The following is a 13,348-nucleotide window of genomic DNA, read 5'->3' on the forward strand; positions in this document are numbered from 1 at the left end:
TTTATAGGAGTCAATGTGATCCACTTTTACCAAAGATTTTCACACACTCTCCTCTTTGCTTTGATGCTGTCCTGGCTCTCTGGTTCTGTACTTTGGCTCCTTCGGCGACCACGTTTGTCAGACCGGTCCTTACTATCACTGTGATCTCGTTTGTGGGACCGTTCTTTGCTTCTGCTACGCTTCCTAGGTTTTTCTTCGCTGGGGCTGTGTCCCCGTTTTCTTGCTTCTTCAACACTGTCAGTTCCCCCTTGACTGCCGCTTCTACTCCGTTCGATTTTTCTTTACTTTCATTTTTATGTTTACTTGATTTCTCTTTGCTACTGATTCTACTTCGTTTCCCCACATTTCTACTGCTACTCCTATGCTTTCTTTCTTGGAACCTTTTTTGTCATCTCTATGCCGCCTATCAGCTTTGTCTTCTTTATATTTCTTTTCGTCTACCCCACCGCTACTTCTCCGTTCCTTGGACCGCTCTCTTGACCTCTCCTTTTCACAGTCATTACCTCTTTCCTTATCACAGTCACGATCTCATCTTCTACCTCTCTCATTTTCTTTCTCTCTTTCCCGATCCCGATCCTGTCCCCTCTATCCCCTTTCCTATCGCGACTTCGACTATGGCTTCTATGTCTTTCCCTACTCCTGCTGTGCCTGCCTTCCAGCCCCCGATCAATATTTCGGGATCTTCGCCTTTCTTTTTCCCTTTCTTTGGCTTCACGCTCTGGTCGCCGGCCTTCTTTCTCTCTTTCTAATTCTCGGTCAAAACTAGAAGACCCATGGCCCTCCCGATGATGGTTTCTACTTCTGGATCTTCTTGGGGACCTCCGTGGACTCAGTGATCTCCTTGGAGGCCCTGAACGCCTGCGTTCAACATGTCTGTCTATTTCCTCAGCGCTTTCCTTTCCATCTTTCTTGATTTTTCTTGGCCGCGTTTTAATCTGTTGATCAATATTCTTCTGACCTGGAACCGGAATTGGTTGTGCCAAGTAAATAAATAAATAAATAAACTAAAAAAACAAAAACAAAAAAAATAGTTACAGAGCTTCAAAAATATTGATCCTAAATATGTTTTAATCTCTAAAAGCAGAAATTATGTCACTTTCTCATGTTCATAACTTCTAATACTATATTATTTTTTATTTTTCTTTAACATCTTTATTGGAATCTAATTGCTTTACAATGGTGTGTTAGTTTCTGCTGTATAACAAAGTGAATCAGCTATACATATATCCCCATATCTACTCCCTCTTGCATCTCTCTTCCACCCTCCCTAATATTATTTTAAATAAAGCATTAACTCAAAATACACCTGCTTTTTAAAATAAAAAGCATAAAACAAACTGACTGGATTTCATGACAACTGGATAGATTTAAAATATGTTAGTTAATACTGTCGAATACCTTTGGAAAATTAGAAACATCACAACTATCAAAATACAAAAACATATGCACTCACAGCAACCCATGCATATACTATTATATAATATTATCTACCATTTATTATGTACAAACTATATGATACAAATATCTTCTTAATTCATACATCAACCCTGTATGGTAGCTAGATAATTTTATACCCATTTTACTCATTAGGTAAACAGGCTCAAGAAAGGTTAAAAAACTTGTGCAAAATTATAATACTAGTAAGAAAGAATTCAAATTTAAGTATGACTTACATTAGTTTTATACACTAAGGCATGCTGGGTTTCCTAATGATCCCAAAGAGCGTTCTGGTGTTTGCAACGTTTGTTTTTCACTTAGCCATTCATTCATTCCTTTATTTATTTATTTTTTATAAGTTTATGCATTTTATTATCTTTGGCTGTGCTGGGTCTTTGTTACTGCGCACAGCCTTTCTGTAGTTGCGGCGAGCGGGGGCTACTCTTCGTTGTGGTGTGCAGAGTTCTCATTGTGGGGGCTTCTCCTGTCGCAGAGCATGGGCTCTAGGCACGCGGGCTTCAGTAGTTGTGGCACGTGGGCTCAGCAGTTGTGGCTCGCGGGCTCTAGAGCACAGGCTCAGTAGTTGTGGCGCACAGGCTTAGTTGCTCCATGGCATGTGGGATCTTCCCGGACCAAGGCTCGAACCCGTGTCCCCTGCACTGGCAGACGGATTCTTAACCACTGCACCACCAGGGAAGTCCCTCACTTTAAATGGAATTTAAATAGCCATTTAAATTCAACATAGTTCTCTGATATTTGGAACTGAGAGTTTGAAACTTTGTCAAAAAGATCTAGAGCTGAAATTCACTTTAAGATTGAAAACTTCTACATACTATAAGACCTAAAAAATTGCATTTCTGAAAAGAATCACACACGATGAAGACCACACTGTTAACCAGAGAGTTACAAAATCAGTCAGCTACTAAATAATTTGTAAGAATCAAACAATTTTTGTCAGCCCTCAAGTTTAGCATAGACAATGTCATAAGAAAGATAATTTACAGCTAGAGGGAAAGAAACTTCTAAAGACTATATCCTCTATACCACCAAGTATGATCTTAAGCAAAAGCTGCTTGGATATCCTATTATAATCCTATGGTTCCCTAGTTGTTCCTTTTCTTAAATATTTCACATTTTCATTTTGCCTGCTCCAGTACATAGCTGATAATAAGTAAATGGTGATGAAAATAGTAAATTTCAGATTTAAAGAAATATAAATCCCCTTTTGCTTACAAATCATTCATCCATTAAACAAATATTTACTGGCCATTTTGCTAAGTCCTAGCTGGTAGGAATACTCCAAAAAACAAAATCCCTGCTCTCTTGGAGTTTATATCCTAATGGGGAAGACAAATGTTCTTAAAAGATGTATTTGTTGGGTAGTGATAAGTGCATAAAGCCTGTTAAAGGGAACGGAGAATGCCTGCTTTACAGTAGGTAACCAGAGAAGCCTCTGTGAGGAGGTGACCTGTGAACAGAGACCTGAATAAACTGAGTGAATTACGTGGGTACCTGTGGAAAGCCCATCTGGGCAGGGGGATCCACAAGTGCAAAGACCCTGGGGCAAGAGCAGCTTGATGGCTAGGGTGTGCAATAGAGTATCAGTGGAGTGACAGGAGAAAAGTCTTCAGAAATAGGGCCAGACCTTGCAGGGCTTTCCAAGTTGTACTAAGAACACCTGAAATAGGAATCTACTAAGGTTTCTGTGAAAGAGGAATATGGCCTTGCTTATATTATAGAGGTTTAACCCAGCTGCTATATAAAGACTAGTTCTGAGCTGGACACAAATCAAACAAGGAGACCAGTTTAGGGCTGTTGCCTTGGTCTAGTCAAGGAGGAAATGGTGATTTTGAGCTAGAGTGGGAGCAATGGAGGAAGTGAGAAATGCCCCAAGCCAAGATCTATTTTGAGGGTAGGGACAACAGAGTTTGCTGATATAGTGGGTATGAGCTGGAGAAAAAGCAGAGTCGCATTTGACCCCAAGGACTTTGATGTTTCAAGGTAACTTTCAATTTTCTCAATCACAGTTCTGACTAATCCTAACTCTTCCCATAAGCTTAGGTAAAATCAATTCACCCTGAATCTCTCATCTTAAGGCCAAACAATCACGGAATTTATTCACAGTCCCTTTGAGGACACAGAGCACCTTTATGTTAAAGGATTCTTCCTTCTAACTTTTATACCCTCTCAGGAATAACTCCTAACAACAAAGCCAAGTAATGGAGCCTTTGCCCTTTCATGTCCTTTCTTTTCTACCCTCTTCTCATTTCTCATGACCCAGTAAGAAAAAAAGCTGCACAGTGAGGAAGCACTGAGTGAAAACTTCAGCGATGGTCTTTCTTCAATCAATGACTTCCCAGGCAGCTGGGTTTACTAATCATCTCCTGTTCCGCCAACACCACGTATCTACAAAAGTCACTAACCCGTGCGTTCATGCAGGCTTAAGGTCACTCTGATACAAAGACAGGCGAGATGTAATATAACCAGCTGCCTTTTCAGAGAACTTATTTTAAACACATGCACACATATATCTAACAAACACAATTAAGACTTTTCAATAGTGCAATAAAATGTTATCTCCATAATTTTTAAAAGCCCCAGCATATTATACTACCTTGTTGGTTAGTACAGACTGACTTTCCTCTTTCCTGTGTGTTCTTTCTACCTCTAGCTTTTGCCCTTTTCCAAAATCATATTCTTCTGTAGCAAATATTTTTTGTGAGCATTTACTCTGTGTTAAGACCTGTAGTAAGCACTCCACTGCAAAATGTCATTTATGCCTCACAACAGCTCTCTAAGTACTATCATTACCACCACTTTGCAGATGAGTAAACCCATGATTGACCAGATTACCAAGAGTGACAGAGCCAGGAGGTGTCCCTGTACTGAAGACTCCACAGTTCATGCTCCTACCTACCATTAATTATCTCTTAGTCCCTCTAGGAAACCTTCCTAAAATACAAATTGAATGATATCAGTTCCTGCTCAAATAAAATACCTCCAAGTGTTTTCAAACGCCTACAAAATAGAGTACAAACTCCTTAGCACATCAGCCTTAACATCATCTCCAATTAATCCTCCTCATTCCCCACATTACTGCCAACACACACTACTGGCCATTTTCCAAATACGTTCCATACTATTCCACCTGTGTTGTTCTCACATTAATCCATCAAACCAGTCTCAGTCTGCGGACACCAAGCCATCTCTCTAAAATCCAACTCAAATGCCACTCTTCCTGAAATTTTTTTCCAAAAAACTTACAAGACATACACACACAATTTTTTTTTTTTTTTTTTTTTGCGGTACACGGGCCTCTCACTGTTGTGGCCTCTCCCATTGCGGAGCACAGGCTCCAGACGCACAGGCTCAGCGGCCATGGCTCACGGGCCTAGCCGCTCCATGGCATGTGGGATCTTCCCGGACTGGGGCACGAACCCGTGTCCCCTGCATCGTCAGGCAGACTCTCAACCACTGTGCCACCAGGGAAGCCCCCCACACAATTTTTTTTTAAATAGATTTTTCCCTCTTGGAGACCCCACAGCATTTTGTAGTTTTTCAGGCAACTATCATTCTACCTTGTTCATACAAATTTCTTCTCTCACCTCTCAGACTATATAAATTCCAGGGCAGGGACTGTTTTTTATAATCTTCATTTCCTACATATCACCTGCACATAAAATGTTTGTAGAATTAATTCTGGGCATAAAACTTAAATTTTTAAAGATGCAGGTCCCACTTGCCAGTTATACTAATTGAGATTACCATCTTAAGATGTGACTTTCAGATAACCAACCCCATCAAATATCAATACCTAAACCAAGTTGTTTAATTCTTGTAAGCACATTCTCCCCATTTATAGCTAGTCAACAAGATCAAACTCTTCCCTACTCAAAAGGGAGCATATAACAGCATGATACAAGTGGAAATAACTGGACACCATTAAGTTTACAAAATATTTCTTTACAGATTTTAATTTTACATTTTCTATATATGAATAATATATTCTTGAAAATATATCTATGCGATATACCTTAAAGACAGGAATTGCAATAGTAGCAATCTAGCTTTTATAATATTAATAATACAAACTAACCCTGAAATACCACTTAAATTCACTAAGTGCTACCAGAAGTAACTGTTTTTAATGATGTGACAGAAAAACGTTTTTTCTTAGTATAATTTAAATGCCTCCTTTAAAGAGCAGCAAAGAATGTGCAGTCATTTTTAATCTACCATACCACAGCTCTACTTGGAACCCTGAGGCCAACTAGTTCCACCATGTGTCACATTCCTGTCACCTCCCTTGATCACTGCCCCTCAAGGCAAGCTCTTGCAACACACCGAGAATGTACCTCCTCCCAGCCCTATACAGGGCTACAGTGGTAGGAACTCAATATCACAAACAAACAACTGAGGGATTTGGACTGTTAAAGACAGTCATGGTATGAAATAAAATACACTGTTCAATAAACAGTAATTTCCAAAATTATTTCTAACTACCTACAAATATGTATAAAAAGAAGTCTAGACTGATCTTCCTGAATATTAATGAGTTACTTTTGAGTAGTAAGATTTTGGATATACCCTCCATACCACCAGGTTTTTTATAATGGGCATATATAATATTTTTAAGGAATAAAGTGACTCTTTTAAAATGAAGAGTATTCAGCACCAGACCCACCCCCACTAAGAGCACACACAAACCCACATTCTCCCATGACGGTTTCATTCACTTCAGGCTTTATCTACCACTTCTGTAGACATGATTACAAATCTATATTCTTAACATGCCTGGCCACCCCTATTCCCTACTCGCCAAGTCCCAGTTCCCCATTGCTAACTGCTTCCTAAAAGGAATCAACTGAATTTTCCACTGGCAATGCAAACGAAATAAATCATATATAAAATCCCACTTGTCCACATACACTAGCACACCCTCTTTATTTCCCAATGTGCATTAGGAACAAGAAGTGCAATAAGTCCCCAAGTCACTCAAGTTTAAAACCTAAAAGTTGTCTTTAACTTGGACCTCTCTCCCTTACCCCACATACAAAATTATCAAGCCTGCCATGCCACCTCTGTAAGCATTTGACATCTAATATTTCATTCCTACAACACCACACTAGTTACAGTCTTCATCATCTACATTCTGAAACACCACTAACAATCACAGGTCAAGCAATAAATATGATAAAGTTTACTATCCTCAACACAAAACATAAAACACCGCACAGGAGTGAACAACAAATATTTTTTGATGGAAGGAAGGAAAGAAGGAGGGAGGGGAGGGGAAGGGAGGGGAAGGGAAGGGAAGGGAGGGGAGGGGGAGGGGAGGAGATGGGAGGGGAGGGGAAGGGAGGAAAAAATAGTCTTCCCACTTCCCATCTCTTCTTCCTCCAGCAAATCATTCTGCAGTTATTCAATCTTCCTAAAACATAGCTCTAATCAGGTCACAAAAGCCATCACTTAGCAATGTCACATGAATAAAATAAAAACTCAACTTGGCATTCAAACCATTCCAACATGGGGACTCTTCCTCTCTCCTCTGCTTTATTACCCCAAATTCTATTCCACTACACACATAGATGATCTATTTTCCAATCTCTGTCTTTGCTCATGTACCCCATGAAATACCATCTCATAGTTTTACTTCTCAAAATCCTATTTATCCTTCAAAGCTCAGTGAAAATGTCACTTCTCCATCGCAACAAACCCAAAGCAATCTGCAATCTTCCTTGTATTAGAGCACTCACAGCACTTTGTAACTTTCTTGTGTCACTTAATACATACTGATCTGTAATTAAAATATTTATAAATATATTACATTCACCACCAAATGAATTTTAAGTTTCCTGTAAACAAGAACCACAACTTTTATTTACTTATCTCCCATTCACCCAACATAATGCCTAGCATAATGACATAAAGGACTCCAAGAAATGAGAGAACTACTCATCAATAATAATAAAACACAACAGCAGTAGCAGCTAAATTTGCGTGCTTTATATATGCCAGATACTACTTTAATATACATATAATTTCATTTATTTCTCACAACAACTTGAGAAAGGTACTGTTTTATCTCCATTTTACAGAAAAGAAAACTGAGGCAGAGAGATAATTAACTTACTTGAGGTTTAACACTATAATATTCTTCAATTAGATAAACAATTCTACAATTAACATCTTTCTATATATAGCTAGTGCCTTACTTTGGACTACTTCATTAGATTCTAAAAATTATAACACTGAGTCAAAAGTATACACGTTTTGATGGTTCTTATACTTTTAAATGCTTTCTAAAAGGATTAACCATTTTATAAACCCCCAACAATGTATGAGGATAACCATTTTACTGCCTCCTTGTCAGCCCAGTATGTCACTATCATTTTCCCACTCTCTTAGTTCAAATTGGCAAAGGATGACATGCATAATTCTTATCTTAAATAATAGTACTCTTAAGGCTTATGACCAGTGTTTTGGGGTAGTTATTGCTATTCTCATAAATGATGTTTTAAGAGATACTCTGCCTGAATAATTTACTGGGAATTATTTCATAATATTTACATAGACAAAAGGAAATCAAGCTCTGAACCTATTCAAATATTCTTTAAACCTTTGATAATATTCTATTCATTCATGTATTCAACAAAACTTTATTGACAGCTCACCAGGATCAGGTATGATACTAGTCCCTGATCAAATCAATAAAATACAATCCCTACCTTCAAAAGGATCACAGTTCTTTAAACATCAAAGTAACTTGAGCTTGGGTGAGTTGGTTCATGAATCAGAAACTGACTTAAAGAGGGGTCGCTCTCAAGTCAGTTTTAGAACTGATTCCAACTGGAAGTATTTAAATTTCACACAGAGTTCAAGATGGCACTGTAGAAGGACGTGCTCTCACTCCCTCTTGTGAGAGCACTGGAATCACAACTAACTGCTGAACAATCATCGACAGGAAGACACTGGAACTCACCAAAAGAGATACCCCACATCCAAAGACAAAGGAGTAGCCACAATGAGATGGGAGGAGGGGCGCAATCACAATAAAATCAAATCCCATAACTGCTGGGTGGGTGACTCAAAAACAGGAGAACACTTATACCACAGAAGTCCACCCACTGGAGTGAAGGTTCTGAGCCCCACGTCAGGCTTCCCAACCTGGGGGTCCAGCAAACAGAGGAGGAATTCCAAGAGAATCACACTTTGAAGGCTAGCAGGATTTGACTGCAAGACTTCGACAGGACTGGGGGAAACAGAGACTCCACTCTTGGAGGGCACACACAAAGTAGTGTGCTCATCGGGACCCAGGGGAAGGAGCAGTGACCCCATACGAGACTGAACCAGACATACCTGCTAGTGTTGGGAGGGTCTCCTGCAGAGGCAGGGGTGGCTGTGAGGACAAGGACACTGGCAGCAGAAGTTTTGGGAAGTACTCCTTGGCATGAGCCCTACCAGAGTCCGCCATTAGCTCCACCAAAGAGCCCGGCTAGGCTCCAGTGATGGGTCGCCTCAGGCCAAACAACCAACTGGGAGGGACCCAGCCCCACCCATCAACAGCCAAGTGGATTAAAGTTTTACTGAGCTCTACCCACCAGAGCAACAGCCAGCTCTACCCACCACCAGCCTCTCCCATCAGGAAACTTGCACAAGCCTCTTAGACAGACTATCCACCAGAGGGCAGACAGCAGAAGCAAGAAGAACTACAATCCTGCAGCCTGTGGAACAAAAACTACATTCACAGAAAGATAGACAAGATGAAAAGGCAGAAGGCTATGTACCAGATGCAGGAAAAAGATAAAACCCCAGAAAAACAACTAAATGAAGTGGAGACAGGCAACCTTCCAGAAAAAGAAATCAGAATGATGATAGTGAAGATGATGCAGGACCTCGGAAAAAGAATGGAGGCAAAGATCGAGAAGATGCAAGAAATGTTTAACAAAGACCTAGAAGAATTAAAGAACAGAGATGAACAATACAATAACTGAAATGAAAACTACACTAGAAGGAATCAATGGCAGAATAACTGAGGCAGAAGAACAGATAAGTGACCTGGAAGACGGAATGGTGGAATTCACTGCTGCGGAACAGAATAAAGAAAAAAGAATGAAAAGAAATGAAGACAGCCTAAGAGACCTCTGGAAAAATATTAAATGCAACAATATTCACATTATAGGGGTCCCAGAAGGAGAAAAGAGAGAGAAAGGACCTGAGAAAATATTTTAAGAGATTATAGTCGAAAACTTCCCTAACATGGGAAAGGAAATAGCCACGCAAGTCCAGGATGCGCAGCGAGTCGCATACAGGATAAACCCAAGGAGAAACACGCCGAGACACATAGTAATCAAATTGGTAAAAATTAAAGACAAAGAAAAATTATTGAAAGCAGCAAGGGAAAAACGACAAATAACATACAAGGGAACTCCCATAAGGTTAACAGCTGATTTCTCAGCAGAAACTCTACAAGCCAGAAGGGAGTGGCATGATATACTTAAAGTGAATAAAGGGAAGAACCTACAACCAAGATTACTCTACTCTGCAAGGATCTCATTCAGATTCGATGGAGAAATCAAAAGCTTTACAGACAAGCAAAAGCTAAGAGAATTCAGCACCACCAAACCAGCTATACAACAAATGCTAAAGGAACTTCTCTAAGTGGGAAACACAAGAGAAGAAAAGGACCTACAAAAACAAACCCAGGGCTTCCCTGGTGGCGCAGTGGTTGAGAGTCCGCCTGCCAATGCAGGGGACACGGGTTTGCGCCCCAGTCCAGGAAGATCCCACATGCCGCGGAGCGGCTGCGCCCATGAGCCATGGCCACTGAGCCTGCGCGTCCGGAGCCTGTTGCTCCGCAACAGAAGAGGCCACAACAGTGAGAGGCCCGCATACCACAAAAAAAAAAAACCCAAAACAATTAAGAAAATGGTCATAGGAACATACATATCGATAATTACCTTAAACGTGAAGGGATTAAATGCTCCAACCAAAAGACACAGGCTTGCTGAATGGATACAAAAAAAAGACCCATATATATGCTGTCTATAAGAGACCCACTTCAGACCTAGGGACACATACAGACTGAAAGTGAGGGGATGGAAAAAGATATTCCATGCAAATGGAAATCAAAAGAAAGCTGGAGTAGCAATACTCATAACAGATAAAATAAACTTTAAAATAAAGAATGTTACAAGAGACAAGGAATGACACTACATAATGATCAAGGGATCAATCCAAGAAGACTTAACAATTATAAATATATATACACCCAACATAGAAGCACCTCAATACATAAGGAAACTGCTAACAGCTATAAAACACGAAATCGACAGTAACACAATAATAGTGGGGGACTTTAACACCTCACTTACACCAATGGACACATCATCAAATTAATAAGGAAACACAAGTTTTAAAGGATACACTAGACCAGCGAGATTTAATTGATATTTATACGACGTTCCATCCAAAAACAGCAGATTACACTTTCTTCTCAAGTGTGCATGGAACATTCTCCAGGATAGATCACATCTTGGGTCACAAATCAAGCATCAGTAAATTTAAGAAAAGTGAAATCATATCAAGCATCTCTTCTGACCACAACACTATGAGATTAGAAATGAATTACAGGGGAAAAAAACATAAGAAACACAAACACATGGAGGCTAAACAATATGTTACTAAACAACCAAGAGTTCACTCTAGAAATCAAAGAGGAAATCAAAAAATACGTAGAGACAAATGACAATGAACACACGACAATCCAAAACCTATGGGATGCAGCAAAAGCAGTTCTAAGAGGGAAATTTAGAGCAATACAAGCCTACCTCAAGAAACAAGAAAAATCTCCAATAAACAATCTAACCTTACACCTAAAGGAACTAGAGAAGGAAGAACAAACAAAACCTAAAGTTAGCAGAAGGAGAGAAATCATAAAAAGAGCAGAAATAAATAAAATAGAAACAATGAAAACAACAGCAAAGATCAATACAATTAAAAGCTGGTGCTTTGAGAAGATAAACAAAATTGATAAACCATTAGCCAGACTCATCAAGAAAAAGAGGGAGAGGACTCAAATCAATAAAATTAGAAATGAAAAAGGAGAAGTTACAACAGACACCACAGAAATACAAAGCATCCTAAGAGAGTACTACAAGCAACTCTATGCCAATAAAATGGACAACCTGGAAGAAACAGACAAATTCTTAGAAAGGTATGACCTTCCAAGACTGAACCAGGAAGAAATAGAAAATATGAACACGCCAATCACAAGTAATGAAATTGAAACTGTGATTAAAAATCTTCCAACAAACAAAAGTCCAGGACCAGATGGCTTCACAGGTGAACTGTATCAAACATTTAGAGAAGAGCTAACACCATCCTTCTCAAACTCTTCCAAAAAATTGCAGAGGAAGGAACACTCCCAAACTCATTCTATGAGGCCACCATCACCCTGATACCAAAACCAGACAAAGATACTACAAAAAAAGAAAATTACAGGGCTTCCCTGGTGGCGCAGTGGTTGAGAGTCCGCCTGCCGATGCGGGGGACACAGGTTCGTGCCCCGGTCCGGGAATATCCCACATGCCGCGGAGCAGCTGGGCCCATGAGCCATGGCCGCTGAGCCTGCAAGTCCAGAGCCTGTGCTCTGCAACAGGCGAGGCCACAACAGTGAGAGGCCCACGTGCCACAAAAAAAAAAAAAAAAGAATAAAGAAAATTACAGACCAATATAACTGATGAATATAGATGCAAAAATCCTGAAGAAAATACTAGCAAACGGAATCCAACAACACATTAAAAGGATCATACACCATGATGAAGTGGGATTTATCCCAGGGATGCAAGGATTCTTCAGTACATGCAGATCAATCAATGTGATACACCACATTAACAAACTGAAGAATAAAAACCATATGATCATCTCAATAGATGCAGAAAAAGCTTTTGACAAAATTCAACACCTATTTATGATAAAAACTCTCCAGAAAGTGGGCATAGAGGAAACCTACCTCAACATAATAAAGGCCATATACAACAAACCCACAGCAAACATCATTCTCAATGGTGAAAAACTGAAAGCATTTCCTCTAAGATCAGGAACAAGACAAGGATGTCCACTCTAGCCACTATTATTCAACGAAGTTTTGGAAGTCCTAGCCATGGCAATCAGAGAAGAAAAAGAAATAAGAGGAATACAAATTGGAAAAGAAGAAGTAAAACTCTCACTGTTTGCAGATGACATGATACTATACATAAAGAATCCTGGGCTTCCCTGGTGGCACAGTGGTTGAGAGTCCGCCTGCCGATGCAGGGGACACAGGTTCATGCCCCGGTCCAGGAAGATCCCACATGCTGCAGAGCAGCTGGGCCCGTGAGCCATGGCCGCTGAGCCTGCGCGTCCGGAGCCTGTGCTCCGCAGCGGGAGAGGCCACAGCAGTGAAAGGCCCGCGTACCGTTAAAAAAAAAAAAAAAAAAAAAAAAACCGGAATCCTAAAGATGCCACCAGAAAACTACTAGAGCTAATGAACGAATTTGGTAAAGTTGCAGGATACAAAATTAATGCACAGAAATCTCTTGCATTCCTATACACTAATGATGAAAAATCTGAAAAAGAAATTAAGGGAACTCTCCCATTTACCACTGCAACAAAAAGAATAAAATACCTAGGAATAAACCTACCTAAGGAGGTAAAAGACCTGTACTCAGAAAACTATAAGACACTGATGAAAGAAATTAAAGATGGTATCAACAGATGGAGTGATATACCATGTTCCTGAATTGGAAGAATCAATATTGTGAAAATGACTATACCACCCAAAGCAATCTACAGATTCAATGCAATCCCTATCAAATTACCAATGGCAGTTTTTACAGAACTAGAACAAAAAATCTTAAAATTTGTATGG

General features: G+C 39.8%; 1 protein-coding gene across 3 annotated transcripts in view; it reads right to left on the bottom strand.

Annotated features, from left to right (window-relative positions):
• Positions 1-13,348, bottom strand: part of ARHGAP32 (Rho GTPase activating protein 32) — a 266,634-nt gene that overhangs the window by 219,015 nt on the left and 34,271 nt on the right. Inside the window, exon 1 of one of the 3 annotated variants that reach the window (XM_049713595.1) lies at positions 31-983. The exons of the other annotated variants lie outside the window; for them this stretch is intronic. The gene's annotated coding sequence lies outside the window, so the exon portion shown is untranslated. Of the gene's footprint in view, positions 1-30; positions 984-13,348 lie in introns of those variants that run through there. 3 annotated transcript variants of the gene reach the window in all.

Source organism: Orcinus orca, chromosome 8 (assembly GCF_937001465.1).
Source record: "Orcinus orca chromosome 8, mOrcOrc1.1, whole genome shotgun sequence".
NCBI lineage: Eukaryota > Metazoa > Chordata > Mammalia > Artiodactyla > Delphinidae > Orcinus > Orcinus orca.